A 12,182-nucleotide genomic window follows, 5' to 3' on the forward strand; every position below is an offset into this window, starting at 1 on the left:
GGACGTTGAAGGGAGTACTCGTCGTAGGTAGAATCACCTCCGAAGTATCGGCGCGCGCGTTTTATTCCAGGTACCGATTCTCGTCCGCATATCCGAGGGGATTCGCGGAGCGAATTTACTCGCACGGCGCGGCAAGTCGCGGGGAATTTATCGTGAGGGATCCCTGCGAACGGGTCTTAAACCGGGTGACTCCACGCAGGACAACGTATCGAAAGAAAAATCCAAAAATATCTTCGGGGCTCCGATCCCACGCGAGAGAGAAGAGAGATCACGGCGTCGCCGTTCGGAGAGAGAAAGAGAGAGACGTTAAGAGGATGGCCCCTCCATTCGCGGAGAGCAAACCCCACCACGCGTTTCGAAGGTGGAGGGCGGCAAGGAGAGTGGAGGCGAGTGCGAGAGAACGAAGGAGAGATCTGCGGAGAGCGAGAGAGAGGAGAGACCGGCGCTGATCCGAAAACTCGGCGGCGGGGCCAGTTTCTCGTAGCTGCTCGCGCGACGGCAGCCTGCGGCGGCATCGTGCCCGCCGCGTATCTCTTCCCTTCAGTATGAAGCCGACGACCGTGCCAGTTGTAGCGGCTGCACCTGCCGCGTCGTCCTCGAATACGCGCCGTGTACTCCGCCGCGCCCGCGCCCGCGCTCGAGACCCGCGTCCCCGTGTCTCCCGATTGTGAGCAGCGTCCCGAGAGGATCCCCGCGGCAAGCGGATCGATCGCGTCCCGCGACTCCTGCGGCCGAAGGAGGGACCGCGGACCTTCGTTCATTTGTTCGTTCGTTCGTTCGTTCTTCATTTGTTCGTTCGTTCGTTCTTCATTTGTTCGCCGACGCCGAGGGAACGCCGAGAGATCGTCGGAGGCGCGTGTGCCTTCGTGCACGTGTCGCATCAAGGACCAGATAATCGTGCGCGCGGCTGTGGACCGCGATGCTCGTTTCTTTCCCGGACTAAAAGTGAAAACCCGTTCTTCCCGTCGCTGACGATATCAGACGTTGCGATAACCTTGGTAATTAGCCCGGCACCGGCAGCTGCTGCGCGGCAAGGTGAGTGCCCGATTTCAACCTCGAGGGTCATTAAATCGTAAGACCTCGCGACCCGTCTCTCCTCGAATTCGGACTTTTCCAGATTACGCGACTCGATGACGCTCGATAGGCTCTCGAGTGGCCGAGATTCATTGCGAAAGACTCTTTCGGCGGGTTTCGCTTTTTAATTAGCACGAATTTAAGCATAAAATTTTTACTAGAAAGTCTTTTGTTGCGATTGTTCGCGATTTTAATTTTTTTTTTTTTTTCGAAAACCCGAGAAATTAAGATACCACTTTCCGGCGGCGAACAGATCTCATCGAACGCTCCACATCGTGATGCAACACGTCATTGCGCAACGAAATATGATTCGAGGCGGAAACACGTAGACATATAATTTCGCGGAATGCCGAAAGTAAGGTGCACGCTGCAAAGTAAAGCAAGAAAGACGCGAGGTGACATAAGATTCATCGTCCCGCTCGATTCTCGCCTGCGGAATTAATTTTCGATCGGATGCGCGACGTATCGTCGTGTTTCGACTTAATTGGCATCGGCCGAACGCGGAACTCGTTCCGTCACTTGGGGAGGGTGACCGAAGGATAGTGATTCGTACAAACAACGCGAGGCTCTTCTTTCATCGCCGGGGAAAAAAAGAAAGGAAGAAAAAAAGAAAGAAAAAAAAAAATCAAAAAAAAGGAGAAAAAGAAACATTTGTCTTGGCGCTTCCGCCACGCGGTCGACAATAACGCGGCGATAATAGCGAGTTAATAACGGCGAGGCCGCGCGCGGAGGTCTTCGTTAATGCTAGTCGACGAGAGGCGCTCTTTTGAGAGGCTGAGAACCCGGATGATTTACCGCGTCGTCTCGTCACGACGGGACCGTCCCCGGCGATTTATTCGGAGGTCGACGGTCTCCTTTTCCGCACGAATCGACGCGCGGCCTGCCGCGACCTCGACCTCGGGGAAATAACGCGGAATTACCATCCCGAACCGGCTAGAGATAATGTAACGCGGTGCCTCGAGGTCGTGCGAGAGAGACGGTCGCAACAGTTCTCGCTAATGTGTTGCATTAATCGCGAAACTGTTTCCTACCCCTTGCCCTGCCTCCCGCAACACGTTTTGCTGGATCTAAAAGCCTTTAGGTGTGAAATTTTCGCAGCTCTGAAGCGCAGAATTCGATTACAACTCTAGGTTACATTCGTCAATTTTTTATATCTATAGTTTTTTTTTTTTTTTTTTACGATGGTTTCTTACACGTCGACAATTTTTTTAGTAGTTTTTAGAATTTTAAATTGATAAAAAATCGTGTGTTTATGAATAGGAAATTAAATTATCTTCACCCTCGACTGATTCGCGAAATTTGGTGACGCGGTTTTTCCATCTCGGCAATCCGTGTTACACGCGCCGCAATTAAAGTGGCAACTTGTCTTCGGGGACACGGTGACGGTGTTATCCGGGGGATAAACAGCCGCGGAACGCAGTCATTAACTGTCGACACAATGCCGGGCAATTAAACTGGTTCCACGTGTCTTCGCTCGCGAGAGACTTGTCCGATCTAATTTTCATGGCGATCTACTTGATTATTCCGGTTTTCGGGCCGCGTTCGCCGATCGAGGGGCTTTTGCACGGCGCAAACGGCGTTTTCTATCGATTACCCTGACGACATGAAAGGCCCGCGTAAAGGACATCGCGGGGAGCAACGTTACGAGGAAAGGTCGCTTTTAAAAGGTTGTCTGGCTTTCACGATAATGAACAGGAGTGAATAGCGACTGAGATTAGCGAGACATTGAAGTACGCCCGATTTTGTTCGCGCCGCTATTCAGCGTTTTGAACTTCGCGACCCGGTGGAAAAGCCGCAGCGCTCACGTGGGCTTCGGTAAAATCGCTCGTATGGGAACGATAAAAGTGGCACACCAGGGGCAGGTGAAAAACGCGTAAACGCCGCACCTGTACGTATAAACGGCGGCATTCAATGTAGTATTAATTGAGGCTATTTAGCGCTCATATATTACCACCGTGACACAAATAAATTCCGCGGCGAGAACGGCGAGCGCCGCCGATTCCCGTTTCGGTGATAACAGCTGCGCGAGACGGCTGGCCAAACTCGTTCCTATTATCGTCTAATAATACTCGCCGATTTGTCTACAGGAAACGGGACTAAAACGTAACGAGAAACTGTACGTGAAAATTGCGTAACGCCTGATTCAGGCGAAACGAATACAAATCCGTGTACCGTTTGACGTCTTTCGTGAAAGATTGGCAACGCCAAGACACAACGCACGTGTACGTGTCTTTATCAGTCGATTAAAAAATTTTTTTTTTTTTTTTTTTTTTTTTTCTCTAATAAACTTGATTAAGATCAGAATGGTGACTAATACGAGAAACTCTAATTGCGCGCGTGTTGGTTCACGTGCAGCGTAAAGAAAAGTATTCAAAGCCGCGTTTCGCAATGCGCGCTTTTCTTACGCACGCGTTGTTTGAAAAATGAAAAACGTAATTACTTTGCAGCGAGTAATTATTTATAAAAAAAAAAGAAAAGAAAAAAATTCTAACAAAGTAAAAAAAATATCTGCGAAATTAATTAGCGTACCGCGCGATATCAGACGCGCGCGAGATACGGCAAACGGGTGCAGGTGTGGAAAACGGGTTATCTTCGCGAGAGGAGTTCGAAAACGATATGCGCGATCGTCCGTGAACGCGGAGTCGATCGTTAAGTAAGTCGACGGCCGGTCGAATCGCCGTAAAGATTAGCGCGCGGCCGCTAAACGCGAACGTGGCGGCGCAAAGAAGATTACGGCTCTCCGAGCACGTCGTTACGCGAGAAGTCTTTCATGCTTGGCTCAAATCGCCATTTAGGTTCCGTTTACGGCGATCCCGCGAGCCCGCGGCCGCAAAATAGACTTCTCCCCGCGTAATACGGCCGCGGGGATTCCGAGGTCGAGAACGAGCCGATTGTCCGAGTTACGCAACCCCGCGAAAGCCCTCGACCGACTTGGATCTCCCGTTTTCGCGGCAGTTAAAATGTCGCAGAGTTCTGTGGGTAGCTAACGATGTCGCAGGATTTTCGCGAGCTGATAAGACCGATCCTGCCAGCCGACCTTCGCGAGCGATCGGTTCTCGCCCGCACATGAAGTTACGTCCCGCCGCGTACTCTCCATTTATTTATAGTCGACCTTTAACAGTACTCTTACTCGGGTCTTTTATACATCCTAAAGGAAAGTTGAACGGCAAGAGTCCATTTTGCGGGCGCAGCCGGCGAGTGCGTCGAGCGCGTAATTGATCGATAGCTAGCCATCCTTCCCGAGCGTTACGTGGCGGAGGCGGTGGAAGAGAAAATTATCGGCCCGCGCGTTTACCGTCTCCTCCCTCGCGGAGGAGGTAAGAACACCTATCCGGCCCGGCGTGCAATGTGTATTTCTACTTTTAAGTTCGGACCGCCGCGCGGGCAACGAGCTTTGACCAGGCGAACGCTCCGAGATGCAACTCTCACTTGCCGCGCGACGTCGCGTTTCTCGCTCATGTTAATTAACCGCGGAAGGGAGAGCTACGAAATTAGCCGCGTTACGCGCGGCCCGGCTTCTTCAATTTCGCGAGCTCGTTTCTTTTTACATAATACCGTCGAAAAATCCACCGCGACTTTCTCGTACGTTGACTTGGCGAACGTGGGCTGAGATAAAAAAAGGGGGGAAGGGGGGGGGGGGGGAGGAAGATGAATATTTTAAACGAATCCGAGACATTCGCGTTCGATGGAGCCCGCCGATCCCTCAATTAATCTCCGTGCGAAATCTCGCCAAGGCTCCGCCGGCGACCTATCGGCATCTCTTCGGCGAGAAACATCGGCCGTTTATGGTCAAGATTCACCGAGAGAGAGACGAGGAAACCGCGCCGCGCGATTCAGAAAGCGGAGGTCGGCCGCGGCCGAGAAAGATCCGTCGCCGATCGAGCACGCGCGCAGCGGGGGGATTTTCTAAAGTGATTAGAAATAATTGCGGCGACGCGCCGGGACCCCGTAGGCTGGAAAAGTAAGGACGCGCGGCGAGCCCCGCGGATCTTAATTAATTGACTCGCGACTCCCGTCCCCGTGAAAGCACAGGGAGGAGGAAAAGTCACCGGCGCGACCGGAAGTAAAAGCACACGGGGAATTATCGTCGGTCCGCGGGATCCGCTAATAACGAGGCGCGTTTGACCTCGGGCCCGCGGTGCCGTTAATGAGAGATCGTTTCCGACAAGTCGGCGATTTCGCCGCGAATGATCGCGATGAAGTGGACTCTGCCGCGAAAGCAGCACACGCGGGTATCAACTCTATCGAAGATCCAGACCTATCGGACAATAACGCGTCGAGTGACGTTACCGAGTTAACGAGGATCCGATTTCAGCGGCTCTCGGGACGATCACGTCGGATTTGATGAATATAAGAGATATCGGAGACGCGCGGTGCTTTCCTCCAATTAAAAGCAACATGTGCCACATTCGCCGTGAATCATAATACGACGGCCGTGTCGATCGTCGTGGCCGGTCGTTAGATCCCCCGTATCCGCGAATTATTCCGCAAAAGCGGAGAGATAGCGGAATAGTAAAACGGATCGTCTCATCCGATCGCTCGCAGCTTTTCTATATACGTAAACCGATTAGGAACGATTATACTTTCTAAATACTGGCACGACGATATTTCGAATAATAGTCTGTCCGGAAATATCGCGTCGCTTTCCACCGGAAGTCCTGGAAAAGGCGAATCCGAAATGACGGTAAAAGAACGGTCGCGACTTACGAACCGTCGAATGGTAGCGATCGTTATCCGAGGCGCGGCATTTAACGAGATATATTCCCCGGCGAAGAAAGTGCGGGCGTTTTTCGCGAGACTCTTATGGAGATAAATCAATGCGGGAGATCTTGAAAAGGATCACAGTGCTCTCGCGCAAGGACGCGCGCTCGAAGTGCATTATTAACGGCAGAAGCGCACGCGTGTGTAATTACGCGTTATCGTTCCCAGCGCTTTTCTTCCCGCTTATAAAGAAAACTAATGACCGCGGTAGCGCATAGTTAATTAACCCGGCACGTGGATCGTTATCAGCCGCTCGTACGCGGCACGCACGCTCATTGTCACGCACCCACTGTCGCCCCATATCAGAAAATTCAAAAATTGAAAATAAATCACACGAGCGATGCGGAATAAACGGCGAAAGCTAGAAAAAGGACTGGAGGTGCTTAGGTAACGCGCCTGTAAGATCGTTACGTTGCCGCGAAAGGGGAAACTGCGATCGTTTTCCTGCGTGGAGGAAGTCCTGTGTCATTAGTACGGGCTGGTCGACCGATAGAGATCGACAATGTATAACGGATCGTCCCTTTTAATGTTAATGCATACACGGCACGGTAGGACGGTCCACGCAGAATTCGTTTTCACTTTCCACCGGTTACGAGGACTGCGAGCGTGTGCCCACTCACGTTCACCGGCAGAGAAGCGTCAATACCAGGACACACGTATGCATACGCGGCCATTATTCTCTTTACTTGCCGCCAGGCCGATCGGCCAGCGACAGATCGAGTCGAAAGTCCATTTTTCCGCGGTCGCTCGAGGAGAGGAAAGTCCGATCGTAGGAGGAAAACAATTTAACCGCGACCGCGAAACTCCGCATGTGTGCAGCACTTACGTGTCTATCGGTCGTGTAGAAAACGGCAGAGCCGTCAGAAATATCGAAAGTCTACCGATGAATAAAAATCACCCCCTCTTTTTTTTTTTTTTTTTTTTTATGACACTCTAGTGGAAAGAAACTAGCGAGAGGGACTGCTACTTCATCGTCGAGGGTCTCAACGCTGTTCTATCTCAATTGCTAAGACTAGTTTCTTAATTCGATAAACGGTGATTTTTTTTAAGGACCCAAGGGATCGCGCTGTTCCCTTCCCGAGGAATCTGCGACCTCGCGGTCGTTTTTGGAAATGAAAGTCGTGAGAGGAAATCGATCCGTTCGACGGGGCCGTTGTAAAACGAGCGGTGCGTGTCTTTGTTATACGCGTCGAATCCCGGCGCGATCATTAATATCTCGCCGCTGCCGGGACTTGAGATACCGGGGCGGCGACTGGACCGATTACCGTTACCGCGCAAACACTGTTGCTGCCGTTAGAAAATGATTTATCGCGGATTGTTCTCGTGGCGAGATTTATTAGGGCAGGCCGCTTATTGAAAACTCACGCGGAATCGCGCGAATCGACTAGTGCCTCCGGAGCTGTTTAATTTTTACCGCGAAACCCCACGCGACGTCGAAGAAAACGCGACTCGATGGCACTTTATTTATATTTTTAACTGTTATTAATTAAATTTTATTAATTCTTTTTTTTTTTATCGAACGAAAATACATGTAAAACTGTCAGAAACTCCCTGAACTCTTAGCACAAACGAAAAGAATATTTTTATTTTTGATAACGAGGTGCGAACCTCACAAGAGTGACGGCACGTACGTGCGTGTCGTTCGAGCTCCACGTTCGCTTTATCGAAACGTTTATCCTCTCTGCTTACAGATTTTCTGGAGCGGATCCGTGACGGTTCGGCGATAACCGCGGCCGGTGATAACGCCGATATCCCCGGTGAGTCGATACCTCGTACAGTACTACATTTTCTGTTTTCGTAATCTTCGAGCGTAGCGCACGTTCTCGCGTTTCTCGCTCCTATTTGGGAATTGAATCCGCGAACAGATTTCAGTACGCGCGAAATTAATTCACACGACGGCGTTCATTTATTCTCGCCGTATAAACGCGGGCATTATCGCACGTTTGCGGGTCTTGTCCTGCCGCGAAGACTCGTTTAACCGGCGTCGATAAATTACTTTATTAGATCTCCGGGCACCTAATCGCCGGGGAATATCTCGCGAGCGATCGGCGGTCAGTGTTGGCGATCGCGGCGGGTATTAGCTTTCAATTTTAACGGATAAGTGCCGCGGGTACGCCACGTGGACGCAAGCCTGCGCGCGTAATATTATATATTAATTAATTAACGGTAATTTCGCGAGACGTGTAATTGTGCGCCCGAGATTATCGCGTTTTATCGCCGGCCGGCGGAGCGCTCGATCTCGCGATAAGTCTCGCGCGAATGCTAAATGCCCGGCGATAAATTTCTCGCGGCGCCGCGCGCGGGAAATTAAGCGCCGTTTGTTCGATCGGGCGCCGATCGATCAAGCCGCGAAATTCGCGCGTAACGCCGCCGCCGCGTCGTCAATCGCCGACAAACGAGCGTGATTAATCGCTCGCGCATTGTACCGCGCGGGTCACACCGCGAAAAAGAAGTTCCGTCCCATTAATTTTCCACGTTCCGTTAAGCCCTCGGCTCTCGAGGCGCGACGGAGCCCGGCGAGCGAACGCGGAACACGCGAGTTTCTCGGTTAAAATCACTCTTCCTTTTCTTCTCTCCCCTTGCCCCCCCTCGCTCTTTCGGACTCGCCTTCTTTCTCTCGCGCCGAGAGACCGCCCGTTTCCGCCGAGCGGCGTAAGAACCACCGAGCGGCTTGTTTTTAAGCTGATTACGAGGCGTCGCGGCTACTTTTACCGCGCCCGGTCGGCTAAACGTTCGTCGCGATCGTGACATTGTTCCTCGCAGTCCGATATTCCGATCCGTTCCTCGCGTGATGTAACGCAGCGGCCGGTTACATGGCCGTTAGTCTGGCGTAACGCGTCATCGTGAGCGCGCATAAATCGTTTTTCATTTCGCGCCGATTACTCGTTAATTTAGGCATGTGGAGTGGTGAGCAGGTGTTATTAACACGATTTATAAATGTATCGTCGTTCGAATACGCGGCATGCGCCGTTACTCTTCCGCGGTTCTAAATCAATGCCGAATCTCAGCCTCCCTAATGTTAGTACCGCCTGCGCCGAGGTATCGCTGGGGGGGCTGCGATGCCAGCTTTTATCAATCCTGCGAAACGTCTTACTCGGAAACGCGAGGGTGGAGAACCCGCCTCTTGAAGAACGAGCCGAAGAGCGAGGGGTGAAAAGCTCAGGACCCTCTTTAAGGGCATCTGCTCGGCGTACTTATCACGATTAACGTTTCCTACCGTCCGACGTTATTCCCGCAGTTTGAGTCAGCTAATCTGGCTCGTTACGGCTCGCATTCACCACTCGGCGAGGATGAATCCGAGCGAGAGATCAGATCGAGAGCTTCGCTCGTGTAGAAGGATACGTTCCCCTTGTCTGAACAGTCTCGGGCCGAAAAGTGCTTGTCAGGATCATTTCGAATACCCCGGTCGCGCTCGCAAAAAAAAAAAAAAAAAGGAAAAATTTACCGAGCTTGGGCGATCTGTCATTATTCATTCATTCACCTCGAGTACTCCTGGAATTGGATGCTACGAATCATTAAAAACTCGCGGCGATTCATCACGACGCGACGACGGCGATTAACCGCCTCGCGGCAGCGGCGAGAGCGTAATCGGTGAACGATTACTTCCCTGTAAACGGTCGAGCGATTAATTCGTCGGCGATAATGACGGCTCGAGCGATTCGACGGCGATAAATCGACGGATTGTTTAATTTAACGTGCACTCGTAATTATTGCCCGGCCCCGCCGGCCGAGGCGGGAAAGGCGAGAGACGATCGTAAATCGCGCCGCGAGGAGAGCGATCGTAAAATCCGCCGCAAAAATTTGCCCGTCCGTGGACGATGCACTCGCGGCCGGAAAAAGAAAGGATGCAGATGTTCCCGGAAGTGACGAGGGCCCGGGGAGGACGACGCCTGAGAGACGGGCATTCTCGCACGAAGGATACGCGCGCGCGGATATTATACCGCTCTAGGGCCCCGGGTGTGGCCGATTGTAGGATAATATGTCCCGAGAATCTGAGCGAGACAGACTAACAGAAAAGACGTTCCCACTTGACGCGCGGAGCAACGTGAAAAAAAAAAAAAAAAAAAAAAATACTCGCGCGTAATTGTCGATCGCAATTAACCGGCCGGATACCAGCCGTCAGTCGACATGGGGCGGGAAAAGTCTCGGTTTCATTCTAACGTGATTGAACGTAGAGCCAAACTAAAAACGCGGCTAATTTTGCACATTATTTTCACGGGTCGGCTAATAGATCTACAATAGAAAGTGGAGGGAATTCGCGCTCGTGCGAGCATTATTGAATATGCGATTTACGGCAGATCGCGTCTCGCCCGCTCCCAGGGATCGATATATCAATGAAAATATTTTAACGGTTGATAAGTGCGACGATGTTTAACCCCCTCGTCGCCGGAGACAGCCCAGGGCGCTGGGCAGAGTCCGTTCCTATATAACTAAAGACGACCACGGTCGTCCGAGTGGAACTGACGTTTTCCTCGAGGCGGCACGGCCCGAGCCGACAGTTACAGGTTTCCTCTCTCGCGATTCTTGTACGCACTTTGCCGGAAATTACGTCTCGCGTCTCAAAATAATTCTCTTTCAATTACGCTCGCGTTTTAATTTCGTTCCCCTCGAAACGCACGCCACTCTTTCCGCTTTTTCCTAAGTGGACGAACCCGACTACTATTTTTCCGACGCTTTTTCCGAAGCTCCGCATATTTCGGTGCGGCAGATTTCCCGTTACGTGTAGATAACGAGTCGAACGTGACATCGCGAAGACTCGGAACAATAGCACCCTCGCAGGATCCGCGGTTTACCGTCGCCGCGGCGGCGGCGGCAATCTCGCCCGGTGATCTTCGGCCGCAGACTCCGTCGGCGAGCGAGCGGGCCGCCGATTCGAAAGGGAATTCCGGAGGAAGATGCGCGGAGCGTGTGTGCGCGATTCCACGACGGATCTTCGCTGGAGGGCCCGGGTGTGGCCGATCGGCGGGATAATGCTCGCGAGGGATACCGAGGGAGGAGAGAGAGCCGCGGTTCCTCTTCTCGCGAGATCGATGCCCAAAGGCGAGACGCGGTCCACCTCTTCCTCCTCCACCCATCTAACTATCCGTGTGCGCGCACACGTGCGCGCGGAAAGGCGGCAGCTATCTTCAAAGAGGAACCTCTCTTTCCTAGGATATTTTTCCCGGCCCCGGCCAAGGCGGTTTCCTCTCGCAACCTCCCTCCCCTTTTGTCCCGCGCACCCCGGATCCGCCTTTGCCGTGTACAGGGTGTTCGGATAGTCGTCGATGCGTTCGAGCGATTGCGCAAGCGGTGGCAGGATAATGGCCTATTCAAAGCCGCGTCCTTTTTATTCGTCGTACCCGAGATTATTAATTAAATTAATGGAGGATCAGCCGAGCAAATAAATACCTACGACTACCCGTTCGCTTCTACTGATTCTTTTCCTTCTCAATACAAATTAATTAATAAATATAGTTTATTATTCGTCGAATATAATGACTTGACAAAATGACAATTCCAATCGTTTTCTTCTTTTTTCTTTTTTTCTGTTTTCTTTTTTGTTTTTCGCGCAAAAAGTATCACTCCTACGAGACCCTTTCCGAATATAAAATGATAGCAGTTTGAAAGCGTATCTATTACCCTATATAACTCTTCGGTTACAAAGATGAGATGTCGCGACAAAAAGTCGACCGGCAGAAAAATCATCCTAGCGCCGCAAGAAAGCCAAATGAAGGAGCTCGTTACCGTTTCTTTGAACGGGCGTGTTAAACGGCGGCGGTACGTAATTGAATGGCCGACTCTATTCAGAATCGGACATCGAATCCGTCGACAAAGACGAAGCAAGAGAGAGAAAGGCCGGTCTCGCTTTTTACCAACGTTCTAACGATTTGTTCGTGCACCGAAAAGAAGACCTCTACCTCGCTAACGTGTCGAGAGAACGGCCGAACGGTCTGTTGTTACCGTTATTACAAGTTTATGGCGGTGTCACGTGCGAACACGCCTCGCTCGTGACTTTTCATCGGTTAAACGTCGGAAGCCGCGCCGGGAAATCCTGCTCCGTTCCAGAGAACCATCCGTTCAGCATCTCGATACGTTCCTAAGTTACGCGGCCGATGCTCTAGCAGCTCAAAAAAAAAGAAAAAAAAATGGAATCGCGGCTACTCGCACAACTCACGACCGACGCGATGTCGGGTCTTCTCCTCTTTCAACGATAATTCGATTCGGATCGCGATTTAAATCACGACATCGTTGCGCCGCGCTGATTACAGACCGCGAGGGCGAGACCGGCGATAACGAAAGCGTCGTCCTACGATCGTCTACGTCGATCGAGCGGCGCGTTTGACCCGCCGCCGCGAATGATCGATTCC

The 12,182-nt window shown here is 51.7% G+C and overlaps 1 protein-coding gene across 2 annotated transcripts in view; it reads left to right on the forward strand.

Annotated features, from left to right (window-relative positions):
• The first annotated feature begins 539 nt into the window (after positions 1–539).
• Knockout (Stork-head domain-containing protein knockout) overlaps positions 540–12,182 on the forward strand; it is a 65,500-nt gene continuing 53,857 nt past the window's right edge. For both annotated transcript variants that reach the window (XM_070656584.1, XM_070656585.1), the window contains exon 1: positions 540–1,035. The gene's annotated coding sequence lies outside the window, so the exon portion shown is untranslated. The remainder of the gene's footprint in view (positions 1,036–12,182) is intronic.

The sequence above is a fragment of the Cardiocondyla obscurior genome, linkage group LG05, assembly GCF_019399895.1.
Source record: "Cardiocondyla obscurior isolate alpha-2009 linkage group LG05, Cobs3.1, whole genome shotgun sequence".
Lineage (NCBI taxonomy): Eukaryota > Metazoa > Arthropoda > Insecta > Hymenoptera > Formicidae > Cardiocondyla > Cardiocondyla obscurior.